The sequence below is a fragment of the Colossoma macropomum genome, unplaced genomic scaffold (genome assembly GCF_904425465.1).
Source record: "Colossoma macropomum unplaced genomic scaffold, Colossoma_macropomum, whole genome shotgun sequence".
In the NCBI taxonomy this organism is placed as follows: Eukaryota; Metazoa; Chordata; class Actinopteri; order Characiformes; family Serrasalmidae; genus Colossoma; species Colossoma macropomum.
The window spans coordinates 16,070,353-16,084,445 of NW_023494790.1; the positions used below are offsets into that span (position 1 = coordinate 16,070,353).

Below are 14,093 nucleotides of genomic sequence, written 5' to 3' on the forward strand. Positions count from 1 at the left end.
CATGCCTGTGTGTATGTTTGCAAGTATGATTGTGATGCTCCAAAAACAAATTATAAACATGGCAGGCCTTTGCAGAGTCACATCCAGACATTTACTGTATATGGCTTGCAGCGAAATTCCCTTGAAAATGTGTGTGTGAGCGTATCTGTGATCAAAAGCAGAAACTTCATCTCTTCAGAGTGTCTGCAAAAAAGCCTAAATCCTCCTGAGACCACCATGACCTTCCAGCAAAGAGCATTAAACCAGCTCTGCTATGAAAACGGTGAATGACCGGTCCAAATTGTTTGCTTAAAACTAATTTTGGCAAAAATGAAACATTTGCACTGAGCCGCTGTCCAAGATGCAAAATGTCATGCCAACACAACCATCTTCAAAACACACACAAACACACTGAGGACGTGGACATCTGTGGAGTTTTATTTGGATGTAATGAACCATCATAGTAGTCAACATAGCATGACATCATCTGCAAGACTTGCAATATCTTCCACGGCATGGAAGCAGTTTTGGGTTCCAACGCTATGGTTACTTGACTGGACAGTGCTGGGACTGGTTCAAAGAGATGTGCATACAGTAATCGATGCTGTAATAATGAAGTCTTGGACCTCCAGGATGATGAAGAACAAAATGTTATCATCTGTTATTATAACTTGAAAAACCTCAACAATGTCAACGTGGTCACATTTAAGACACAACTTACTGTCAACAATGTGAGTATTTACTAAACATCTACAGTAGAGCCAGAATAGATGGTTCTTCAAGGGTTCTTTAGTTAATAAAATGGTTCTATATAGAGCCGAGAACATTCAAAGAACCCTTTGCATGATTAAAGGGTTTCTTTACATGGTGAAATGTTCTTCAGATTGATGGAGAATGTGCTGTATATGGTTCTATATAGAACATTTTTGAAAAGGGTTCTAAATGGCAAGTTTGTTACAATAGAAGAACCCTTTTGTCTTCTTCTAAGAAAAAGTATAGAATATACAAAACATATAGAACCTTTTTCAAAAATGTTCTAAATAGAACCATATGCAGAACTTTCTCTATCAATCTGAAGAACCATTTCACAATGCAAAGAACCATTTAATCATGCAAAGTGTTCTTTGAGTGTTCAAGATTCTATATAGAACCTTAAAAGAATAATCTTTTTTTTTTTAAATATGTATAAAATAAAGTGTAACCAAATTAGTTACTAAGCGATTTTGGACTATTTCTCTTGGTTCGTTGGTCATGAAATGTTCACTCAATGCAAAGGGCAACTGGCATTTTTGCAAGATATAAAACATAATAACACAAAAAAATTAATTACAGGCTTTGCTTACGACAGAAACAATAAAGAAGTTCTTTTCATAAAGATTCAAACCTAGTGGATCAGGAGGAACAGAGTTTGTGTGTGTGTGTGTGTGTGTATGTGTGTGGTGTAGCACAGTTAGCGCAGTGTACAAGCTCACTCCTCTGGACAAAGACAACAGTGTTATTCCCCCCTACCCAATTGGCAGATTTGAGTAGTGGAGAACTGGTAGAATGTTCACCTTTCGAAGTGGCAGCTCACCAGTGGGTTTTGAGTCCAACATCATCATATACGTGTGTGTGAGAATTTTAACTGCTGTGGTTTTATGGAGAGCAGGAGACGGACCTTCCAGACAGACGTTTCTAGAACGTTCCTTAGGGATCATAGACTAAAGCCTTGGCCCAGTTTTAAACAGCTCCACACCCTATTGAGCCTAAAGGAAAACAAGACCAAAACAGTCCACAAGCTGCCAGGCTAGATCTATGACTGTTTTCTGAACACAACAAAGATTTTTAGCATATGATTGAAGTGCACACACACACACACACACACACACACACAAAACCCACTATGGTACATCTGAAGCATGTAGCTCAGAGGCAGAACTTCAAAGCTTCACACACTCCATAAAACCGCCCTCATTCAAAACTCAGGGAGCGCAAAGAACAACACGAAAACATGTGATACCATCTAAAGGAAACATTTTATACCTCAGATATACTGATTTTTACAGCAAACATAATAAACTCTTCAATCAGCTCCCTCTCTTTTTTGGCTCTGTTCAAATATTAGGCGAGATGATTTACATAAATAAGCCAATCAGGAATTCAAGACATTTGTGAAATGTTTCCAGTGAAGAAGTGGTCTGGCAAATCCAGCTGCCGCAAATCCAGTCCGCACTGAGGAGCACAACAGCTTCTTTATGGTTAAGGAAGCATCTTCCAGCCTGAGGTAGACTTTGTAGGACTGTGTATATATGTGTAAGCTGTTTGTGTCAGTTTCAGTCACAAATAGGAAGCATTCTGCACGCGTTATGTAGGAATTTGGCACACAGGCCTAAACACACGATTTATGCGCCATGTGTGTGGAAAACTGCAGAATGGGTTTCTTTACATCATACACAGTACAGTTTAAACGGCAATTAAGTCCAAGTTCTTATGGAAGGAGAAAGTCAAAGGAAATAAATGAGAAATTGGGACCACAAACAACTATGCAGGTCCTGGCAGACCACTAAAACAGTCACCATCAGATAAATAGTCCTTAAACTTTACAGCACTACGAGTCTGAAAGGATGTGTAGCTGTCAAGACAAGAACCAGAACACTGAAACGGGTCATTTCAGTGCAGTACAGTTTTATGGACTGATGAGTCTAAATTTGTAGTTGGGCAATTACTGAGAGAAAACACACACAGAGAGAGAAGCAGAACATGCAAGCAACTTCTATGACTGAACTCTGGGGAAGTGGAAAAAAATTCCTGCAGATTTCTTTGAAAAACTGAAAGCAAGTCTACCAAAAAGAACAGAAGCTGTAATGAAGGCCAAGGGTGGACTTTTAAATACTAAAAAACTAAGTGTTGGAAGCCTTTGTGTAATTTTCTGTTGTCTACCTTTTTCCTGATGCTGAAAAATGAATAACTTGTCCTTAATGGCCCTTTTGATTTTGAAATTAATTAAATGAATGGTGGCCTCTGACTTTTGCCCAGTCCTGTATGCATGTGAGGGAGGATTGTGCAGAAAGTGTGGCTGATTACATGTTCTGCTCGATTTACTGAAGTTCAAACAACAAGCAGCAGCCAGTTTTGTGCGGAATTTTCTCTGCCTTTAAAACCAGGCATGCATTTGCATTAGTGTCTCAAAGCCGTGCTACTGAGAGGCTTCCTTTAACAATGGCTGCAGACAGAGCACCACAGGCCTCAAACGTGTGCTGAATATTTACCCCCAGAATAAAAATGTTTAAACTCTCAGGATTAGATGTATGTAAGTGAGAAGGCATTGCAAATATGTTGTGATGTGGTTGAAACATGCATGCAGTGCATGTTATTCACAAATTCCATTATTTCAGTAAGCCAGAGTGAAAGTACTTGTAGAATGTTGTCAGGGAAAATAACTTATATATTAACACTGATATCTCTTCATCTCCCTGCACCTCATGAACGGACTGTTAGCAGGCAGTCCTGCATAGTTTTGCATGATTAACAGAAGTCTTAGTAGATTGCACATTCATTTCAGAAGCATCGTGCACACATACTGCAGCTGCACCTACTTTTGATTCGTCTGCACTCGCACACATATTTTGTTCATGTTAGTTGAGCTTCAGACCTTCAAGCTTCAAGGAAACATCCACTTCAAAAATAATTAATACATGCCTCCTGTTCAGATATCATGAATACTTCACAATGAATCAACCAACAGAAATGGTCCACAGTTATTTATAATTACTTACAATTACAATTATTCTCTCTACATTAAACTGCATTAAATGTTTTTTAGATGTAACATAAAAGCAAAACGTACTGGACACAAAAACAGAGCTATCAAATTCTCTCAAATCTGTAACCTCTACTCCACAAACATACTTTGGCACTAAGCATTTTACCTCTGAAGCCCTAAAGCGATTGCGCTGCTGTCATTAACATCTCACACACCAAAAATAACTTTTTTTTACACTCATGGAGGGTAAAAGGGGCTAAAATACCACAAGGGTGAGGAAAAATGAGGAGAAAGAGGTGTGTGCGGAATTGCAAGCATGCAGTGCTGAAATATGAAGAGTCTGTTGGAAAGAAGAGCCTGGCACCAAAAAAGTAAAGAGAGAGAAGAAAAGACAGCAGAAGGGAGAGATATGAAAAGAGAGATGCCTCAGGCCTCAAATACCAGGCCTTAGACTCACACCTGCACGAACAGCAACTCACAACACAGCTGGAGCATGTTTTCAGGAAAGCAAGATTTCAAAGAGGGGAATAAAAATGACAGCAGCACCATCACCTTAAAAGAACAACAACAGAGAAATGAAAAAAAATGGGAAGAGGAGAAATATAGAGAGAAAGAGAAGTGGATAGTCAGCAGAAGATATGTAAAGAGAGCAGTTCACTGTTACAGCTCGTTAATGATGGCAGTACAGGTCAAATGAAATGCTGCATCAATATACAGCAATATAATATAAACAATAACACAAGCATGGATAAAATAATACTGACACTCATGCATTACTCCAAAGGTTTATTTATTGCTTTAGCAGGCGCATCATCTTATAGGAATTCAGATGACCACTTCACGCTTCGCCCACAAATGAGTTCTAATGTAACAACTGCCCTGAAGTGGACATGTTTTACAGAATGTTTAAAAACCCATTCAGTCTAGTGAGAAACCGTGATCTTTGTTCAGAATCACATCGAGGGTGTCATTTAAAGGTTGTTGTTGAAGCTACTCGAAACTAAGCAGGTTGGAAATGACCAATAAACTTGCCAAAACATCAGCGTCAACTCAAGTCAGCCTATATGATGAAAATAAATAAATAAATAAAATACACAACACACCCAATCTTTCCTAACAGTGTGCCCTTTCACTTGGATACAAACTTAATACAATTAGAAATTGAAATAAGTATGAATAAGTCAATAATATTGATCATATTTAGCAAGTCATGTGCACAACTTGCCATGAAATTCCTACTTGTATGTTGTTTGCCCCTTAAACAAATACAATGGCAGTACAATAACAATCAATAATGACAACATAAACAGCATTCAAACACCACACAGGACAGGAGTACATACAGTTTACAGATCACCACTGTAGATAAGTACTGTGCGTTTTGTATGCAATGTCCTCTTTTAACTTTTCACTTGGGTTAAGCCGACTTCTGTATGTGTCTGTTATCTTAGGCTACCTGCACCAGCATCTGTTAGCTATCAAGAGCTTTTACAGAAGCTGTGTAACGAAGGGCACAGTGGCGAACACTTTGAGCCAGGACGTCAGACTTTACGGCCTGTGAACACAAACGAATGCATCACTCTATCTTGAACCATCCCTACCTGTGATGTGTCCACAGTTTTAACAACCTCTCTTACTGCCATTTCTCTTGGCATAATTACGGACAGTAGCTAGTTACACACAGTAGTTAAAGCTACTTCAGTAAAGTTTTGAAGTGATTATTTTAACTTTTTTACCCAGTTCCACTTCACTACTTCCACTTTTCCATTCACATTAGGTGACTAATTCCTTTTTTCAGGTTTCATTCTGTTCTGTTGATTCAGCACCTGAACTGCAGACTGTTTTGTGATTGGTCACGCATCTGACTGGGGAGCGTATTGTGGCATTTTCTCTACATACAATCTGCATGTAGTTTTTCTGAAGTTTGATAACTTGTAACAGATTGACGAATGGTCTCACATTTAAAAAATACTATCAAAAACAAATCATATTAATTTATCATATTATAATATTAATCTTTTATATACTACACTGCACCACTGCACCAAATCCAATTAAACATGACTAATTATGCTCTCTTTTTCATGAATGAAACACACAATTGGCCAATGTTCTTTAAGTACTATAAATCCACAATATGCTCTGAAAAGCATATTGTGATGTAATTTATCACAATAATGATAAACATCATCATACTGCCCACGCTTACCCTTACTTTCTAGCTTCAGTGTTTTATTTTAGAACAAAGGGATCCTAAAAGAGAAGAGTGCCCCTTAAGTTCTATAAGGAACTCAATACCTGAGCAGTTCTTAGGCCTCATACTTTTTTATTAACAACTTTTTGGTTAGGCTTCTTTTTTCTTGAGTCATTGCTTCATTGAAGTTACAATACTATATACAATACTACAATAATGCAATACTAATACAATACTACAATACTTGAGTGTGTCTTTACGCAACTCTACCTACCTCTGTAATTATGAAATGAAAGTAAAAGTCTCTTGTGTTCACATCTTCGCATGTCTACCCAGGCTTTCTCCTTCTCTGACTCTTGTGCTCTTTGTCTCTCTCTCTCGCTGTCTTCTCTCTGCTTCTCTTTGTCTCTCTTTCACTCTCTCTCTCTCTACTTCTGTCTCTCATTTGGGTTGAAGTGAGGCAATCCTGATTTAAAAAGTGACAATTATGACATCATCAGATGCCTAGTGTGCTTTGAAATCAGACAAATAATTATTGCTGTTGAGGAGAGTTAGAAATCATTAAGAAAACATTAATAGGAGAGAGAGAGAGAGAGAGAGAGAGAGAGAGACAGAGACTGACAGACAGACAGAGAGAGAAAAAAGCCTAAAGCATCCATCATTTCAGACAGTGACTCACAGGCCTTTAGTTCACCTGGCTTTAACACAAACAGCTCACAGCCAACACACACACACACACACACACACACACACATACACACACACACACATGCCAAAGGCTCTGTCTGCATGTGAAATCCTAACGGAGCTGCATGGACCCTGCACCACTGACCCCCCCAACCCCCCCAGCCCAATACCTTGTTTTACTACAATGGGATTTCTGCTCAAATCTGACTGCACTTTTCTCATTCTTCCAGTGTTCTTATAGCTCTCTCACATCGCACACTTACTTTCTGATCCCTTGTTTTTCATGCTTAACTTACAATAATGAGACTCCAGTCCGGTCATGTTGTAGAGGCTGAGAAAGCATGGATGGCTGACAGCTAAAAAGGTGTGACTCCCTCCCCTCTCACATAAACACACAAACACAGACATGACTTTCAATGCCAATTAAAGCACATTCAAGCAGAGGACTCTGATTCATACTCCAGGAACACAACCTCTCTTTAAAATGCATATTTCAACATCACATCACGTCAAAGAAGGCCATTTGTAAAAGTGTCTTTAGTAACTTCTGCCATCATACAAGAAATACAATATGTGACGCACTGATTTGATATACAGGATCAGCACTGGCACCTATACCTATAAATGAACTGGATACTATTCGGAAGTCACCAAACTAGATTCAATACTGTACCTTATAAGATGACTCTTATAAAATTGTTACACTTTTATGACTTTTCAAGAACAATATCATTTCGAAATTTGCAAAATCTCACATTCAGCCTACAGCACTTTAGCTCCGCTCATTCGCACTGAAGTTATAAGAAGTGTTTCAGGTTCAGGTGCTTTTTGAAAGAGGCATAATACAAGACAGCCAATCAGAACAAAGCTCATTTATCTTACACCACTCTTAAATGCACATTTACCAAAACAGCCTGGTTAATTCTAAGGGCATAAAGAGAGGTTAGAAAATGGTAATAAGTTACTATTTTGGTACACACACCTATACAAATATTAGAAATGGACCTCAAGGGAAAAAAGGGCAATCAAGGCTGCCCGTACAGTTATGGCAGCCACAATTCTCTGAATTCTCTTTTTTCTGAATTTGCTAAATCCCTGATTTCTACCACTATGGCCTTCTGTTCTACTCCAGCACAAAATCAGTTTGCTGTAGTTGCTAAAACGTAAGATAATTTCATGTTTTTCTTATGTGTTGAATTACAATTTTATTTAACACTATTGCTCAATCCTTCATTGAATTCATTGCAACATTTGCAAAGACACAGGCTAATTCAGTCGATTTTTTCTAATTTCCTGAAGCTGTTGATGATTAAAGTCCCTATATTCACAATAGTACTCCAGCCTCTGCTGCATATTTATGTTTATGTACTTGTTACTACAAAACAGTGCCTTAACAGAGCACAGGTGTTGGATCAGTACTCTGTATTGGCTGTACTGGCAGAATTAGTATTGGGATATAAAATGTTGGCTCAGTGCATCTCTTCCAGGAATCCCTCTTTTCAGCATCATTGATCCACAGTATTAATGCATAAACAACAGAGGCCAGGGGCTCATTTAGAGTTTCAGCAAGAAAGAGACGTAGCAGCTGTTCACAGCTGGGTCTGCGTCTCACACACAAACACACTCACAAACATGCGCGCACACACACACACACACACACAAACACATAGACAAGAGCTACATTTGGGACTTAAATAAACTGATTGGAGACTGTGGGATTCGGTGTGTGTTAGTGTATCCTAAGGCAGTGTCTGCTAGACAAAGCCCACAGGAAGTCTGTTAGTTTGTAACAAGACACAAAACTACTGAGCATGAAGAGTACAAATCTAAAATTCAACAAGAATTGTCTTTATGGAGAAAACCTTTCAGTAACACCTTTTTAATGACTACCTATGTAGGGACTCCATAACACATGCATTACCACTGAATGAAGTATTTATAAGGACTACTTGTATATTTATAAACAGCTTATGCCAGTAATCACAAGACGACAAGACGTTATGAAGTAAATGACTTTGTTTTGACACAAGGGCTCTTCAGTCACTTTAATTTAAGGCCCCTTGTGTTAATACAATGTCATTTACTCCACAAGTCGTCTATGTCATCTTGTGAATGCTGACATTGTAACTGTTATGGCTTTGTAAACATGTTAGAAAAAATGTGCCAAGTGTCACAACACAAGCTGTTCATAAATACTCAAGTCTTGCTTTTTAAGTGTTTTCGTCAATGCTTATGCATATCATGAAGTCCATAAAGTGTTACTAAACTCATTCACTCTCTTATATACACACAGCCCTTTGCAATTCTTCAAGATTAAATAGATCCAACTAGGGGCAGATGAGACCCGACTCATACACAACTCTAACTGAGGTGGTCTGAGCCCTGGCTGACTGTAGTTTACAGAACTAGAAATCATAACGTATCAGCCAAATTCAGCAGCACTTGCCTAGCACTAGCTGTAACTACTGTCAGGGTCACTTGTGCAGTTTGAGTTCATAATCAAATTTTGTTGGTTAACATAAAAATAATTAACATATTTTATAATGTATGTCTAAAATGCACCTGTATAAGCCATAGAAGAACCAATTCTCTTGTATCATAGATATGGGCTGGACTCTTTACATTGGTGCGTTCTGTACATTAAGATGAGAAGTAGAGCACATGTTAAGCTTATAATATACAGCTTTAAATGTTGCTGTATATTAAAGTTCATGAAGACTGGAATTATGTGAAGACTTGTAAAAGTTTTAAGTTTTCTCTCTTTTTGAGTTAATGCACCAATGAGGTAGGCAAGGTTATATGTACGTTTCCATATTATGTTTATAGATATGGGTTAGCCTACAGCTTAAATGCTAGTGGAGTTCATATACTAATGTGATGGCACATCTATGTTTTCATGAATGTTCCACAAGGTAATTATCCATATGTTTAATGGCTCTTAGCCTTCGGGTTAACGGATTATGTAAGCTATATTTGTGTTGTGAGATCTGTTTTTAACGGTTATTTTCTATAAGAATGTTGCTGTATTACACTAAACTCACACTAAACTGATTTGTGTATTTATTTATCTTGTTCTCACTGCATTTTTGACAGCATGGACGTGCATTATTAATGTTTGTAGCTTGAGGAATGCCTTGTGTTTGTGATTTACCTAGAGGGAGCTACAGCAATTACACTAGCAGTGGTCAATATGAACTGAAGTTTCCGTCACAATACTTTCCACTATCTGGTAGCAGTGTAACAATATCATCACAGTCTAATTCAACTCTTAATACTGGGTTCACAACGTAATATTTTCACAATATATTGAACAAAATTTGAAAGAAGAAAATTTTGTTTCTATCCATGCTGTTCCACAGCCGACTAATAATCATATTGGTGGAGGTTGTTGACTGTTGCTGGCTGTCTGCAAACTTTGGTCTAAGAATGGAATCTTCATTGGATGCCTTAAGTAACAGAAAGCCCATTCTCTACTATGCATTGCCACATTTTTCATCATATGACAATACCATGCTGCAGTGTTATACCTCTATCTGGACAATTACAATATGAAATCATGATATACTACATAAATAAATAGATAAAACAATTTAAGTCAAATTTTATAAACCTAAAAAGGTTTTTTTTTAAACTTATCAATTGCACATTCAAAAAAGTAGGCTTTTCAGCGGATCATGAAAATGTTGATCATTTAAAATAATTTATAAAAATAAATTATTATAAAATGTATGGTTGTCATGGGTAAAGGTGCTGAGGTCTTGAATCCTTATGACAATTTTCCCCCTTAAATAAATAAAAGAGACTGACAAAGCTCTGCTTAGATAATCATCGATTTTTGGTCACCATGGTAATGTTTACACCGCTGCATGCTGCCACTGTTCATGCAAAAAGGCATGAAAAGATGCTTTTTTCACTGTAATAAATAAACACAACATTCGCATGCTTCATTGTTTCTTCTAATGATGAGAACATAACTGAGCTGTGCGAGCTTCTATAGGTTAATCACCTAACTAGTGAGTAGTAGAAGATGACCATGGTAACGTAAACAAGGTTCAGTACTGTGGATAAACCACAAGAGCACTGCCATCTTCAACTCTTCACCTATAGTGCTGTAAAAAGTTAAATGAGGTGATTCTGTGTTGTGTTCACTTTTTTCCTGTGGTTATGGTAATGAGTGGGCATTTTTAATGACAGCTACAATGTAGCTACATCTGTAGCTACACAGTAAGACAAAATAACTGTATCTCACATTTATACCAGTCCACTCTGCCCAGCACATCTGCACACTTGCAGCTAGCAAGACTAACCATAACTCTTGCTTACTGGAATTATAGACTTTTATCATAATCTGAAGCCGAACATAGTTTGTATTTGTTTGTCTGTTGATAGCAAAATCTCTCACCAGGATACTCACCAGCAGATTTACCTTACACCTACACATGCACACACACAAGCTGCGACTATGTAGGCCCAGATGTCCAATGGTGATGTCATCGAAGCCCACAAGAGTCAATACGTTAGGCAGAATCAGGCCAGCTGCCAGGCTATCTGCTTCCATACAGATTAAATATCACCAGCTTTCCCCTATAGAACCCAGCTTCACTGAAACAAAGAGTTTTTTTTATCATTCATATTCATCATGGGTGCAGTGACAGGGCTCCAGTGTCAGGTTCACCGCAATGCACTGTGCAGCCAAACCAACCGCATGTGGGTTCTTCACAGAATGCCTGAAATGAGGCGTATATGAACATGCTAATGCTTGCTTAGCAGGGCAGGATTCTCTTCCCTGGCCTCCATGACCCTGCCTGAACCTGAATAACTCCAGCAGCCCTCTGACAACAAGCTGTAAATTTTGTGGTAAAGGAACATGTTCCACACTGTGCTTTGTTCAATTGTGGCGAGTGAGTTACATATGTGAGTGAGGATGAAAACAACAATAAGCACTTTCAGCTGTGATGAGTGATGCTGTGTCTGATTCTCCTCACCAGGTCCACCCCCTTTTCTGCTATGGCTCTCTCCGCCGCATGCTTCTCGGTACGTTCAAAATTGAGTTGTTGTATAATCTAATTTAATTATGCAGCACATTTCCGTTCAGTCAGATGGAGCAGGGTTGGCATATACAGACTTTGTTTAGCATATAATGCAACAGGCTAATCCATCCTCTGCCCACAAATGCAAATAATTTACACATTTTTGCTAAACCTGCAGTTGTGTACTATATGTTCCCATAGAAGTGGGCGGTATGGCAAAAATGTAATATCATGATATTGCAAGAGGTTTTCATGATACACGAAATGTCACAATATTTATTTCTCGTGTAAGTTCTAACAGACAAAGCAGTGGCACATTAAAATGTAATGTGACAGAACCAGCCAGACGCTCATGCTAAAAAACAAGTAATGAGGCTTTACTTCATTTTGGACAAGAATCACAGTCGGTGAACAGGCGTAGGCCAGGTTCAAAAATGACAAAATACAGAAAAGGACAAACATAACAAAGAAGTGATCAGGCAACCAAATCCAAAAAGGTGAAAAGGCAAAAAGTCAAAGTCAGAAAATCCAGAAACACAGTCAGAAGACAATATGACAAAATAGCATACAGGAAATGCTCAGTAGCTCTACTAGGAGAAGCAATACCTCACAAAGTATATTGTATTGGATTCTGGGAAATGGAGTCCTTCAGTTTGTCAGAGCCAGAGGGATGCATGACACAAAAATAGTATCAAAAACTATGAATACAATGATTTGTATTCAGCATTTTACATACCAGGCTGCATTAAATCAAATTAAACAGGAATAATTATGCAGTCTTTGGGGGGAGAGGTGGGGCCATCCTGTCCACCCAGAGAGGTGCTGTCTTGGACTCCCAGCCATGGATGGCTGTAGCATCACCGAGGATCCAAATTACAATGTCCTGTCCTAATGATAGAGCCAAAACTTAGACAGCTGCGCCACTCGGATGATAGCAATAACAATAATGATAACAATAAATAATGTTATATTACCCAGTCATATTTTCCCATTATGTGTAATAGTGAGTTTGCCTTTTGTTTTTTTGCTACAAAAACACACATGGGCAGAACGTAGATAGTTCAATTTCACTTACTGTCAACATATTTTCAGTTAGCTAGTTAAACAATCTCCTTGGTTCACTTTCAAAGACAACAACACTGCATGGCATAGTCTGGATCCTCTATGCCTGAATGTATGGACTTTAATTGTTTGCTCCTGTTCCCGAGAGATCACCTGCTGGGTAAAGGAAGCAAGACTGCCTAATTTAAAAGATGTACCATAAAACCCAGCAAATTCACTGTGTTTAAAGCCCAATAAAAACCAAGACAACAAACCAAAAGCACTTTCGAAATTACCTTCATGTAACAGGAGAAAGGAAAATATACCTTTATATGACCATTTTGAAAACAAGACAGCATACACTTATTACTATAAGTGATTTTGTTTACATCTAAACCTTCCAAATCATTATCAACAAATTTTGGGGCTGAGACTATTCTCTGTGGTGGATATGCCACTACTGTTCATTGCAGACCTCAACTAAACCCTTCATACTGCCCACCAGACTAAGGTTGGTGGTATTATAGTTTCTGAGAGTAAGAGTGCTGTTCACCAGCATTTATCTTTAACCTCAATAAAACAGAATTATCTGTACGGGGGGATTTATCCTAAATCAAAAATTACTCTGAAATATAAATGGGTGCCATTCACATTCTTTTCAAAAGGAGTCTTGAGATGCTGGGACACACCCATCACTGGCTATCGATCAAAGATCCTTCTCTTCTTGGCCTGAGCTTTGTCCAAACTGTGTCTTATCTGTGTTTTTCCAAAAGAGATCATATTCCCGGCCTGGTTGTATTTGGCCTGCACCAGTGGATTCTTTCTGATTGTATGACCTTGTCTGACTATTGTGAGCAGGTCAGGCTAATAGGACATGAGAGACAGGGTGGTGTCTCAGTGACTTTGTGCCTCAATCCTCTGGTGTCACTACAGTCCAAAATCAATCAGTTGGCTATAAACAGGATGTCAGTTTATGCCTGGTCCATTGTTAACTGCTCGTGGGAGAAAAACGCGGATTGAACTGGATCTGAAAAACATCCTCACTGAACTTCAACATGCACATAAACATAGAGCAAACCCAAACATCCAGCATAAAAATAAGAACTTCCTCTTGGGGACAATAGTAAGGTGAGTAAACAAGGAGGTAACAGGCAATAGGTCAAAGATAGATAGATAGATAGATAGATAGATAGATAGATAGCTAGATAGATAGCTAGATAGATAGATAGACAGGTACTTTGGGAGCCTATAATGTACACTGAATGGGTCTCTATGGGTTTATTTTTCATCCTATTAAACACACCCACCCACACACAAAACATTAATCCAACTCACTGCCAATTATAAGCGCCTCCTCGTGTCTACTGTACTAGATTAATTGGATTTGTTCTAAATAATTTCTTCCCACGCAGCCCTTCCT

The 14,093-nt window shown here is 38.4% G+C and overlaps 1 protein-coding gene across 1 annotated transcript in view; it reads right to left on the minus strand.

The window, feature by feature from the left end:
* afap1 (actin filament associated protein 1) overlaps positions 1 to 14,093 on the minus strand; it is an 86,023-nt gene that overhangs the window by 71,327 nt on the left and 603 nt on the right. The gene's annotated exons all lie outside the window — the stretch shown is intronic.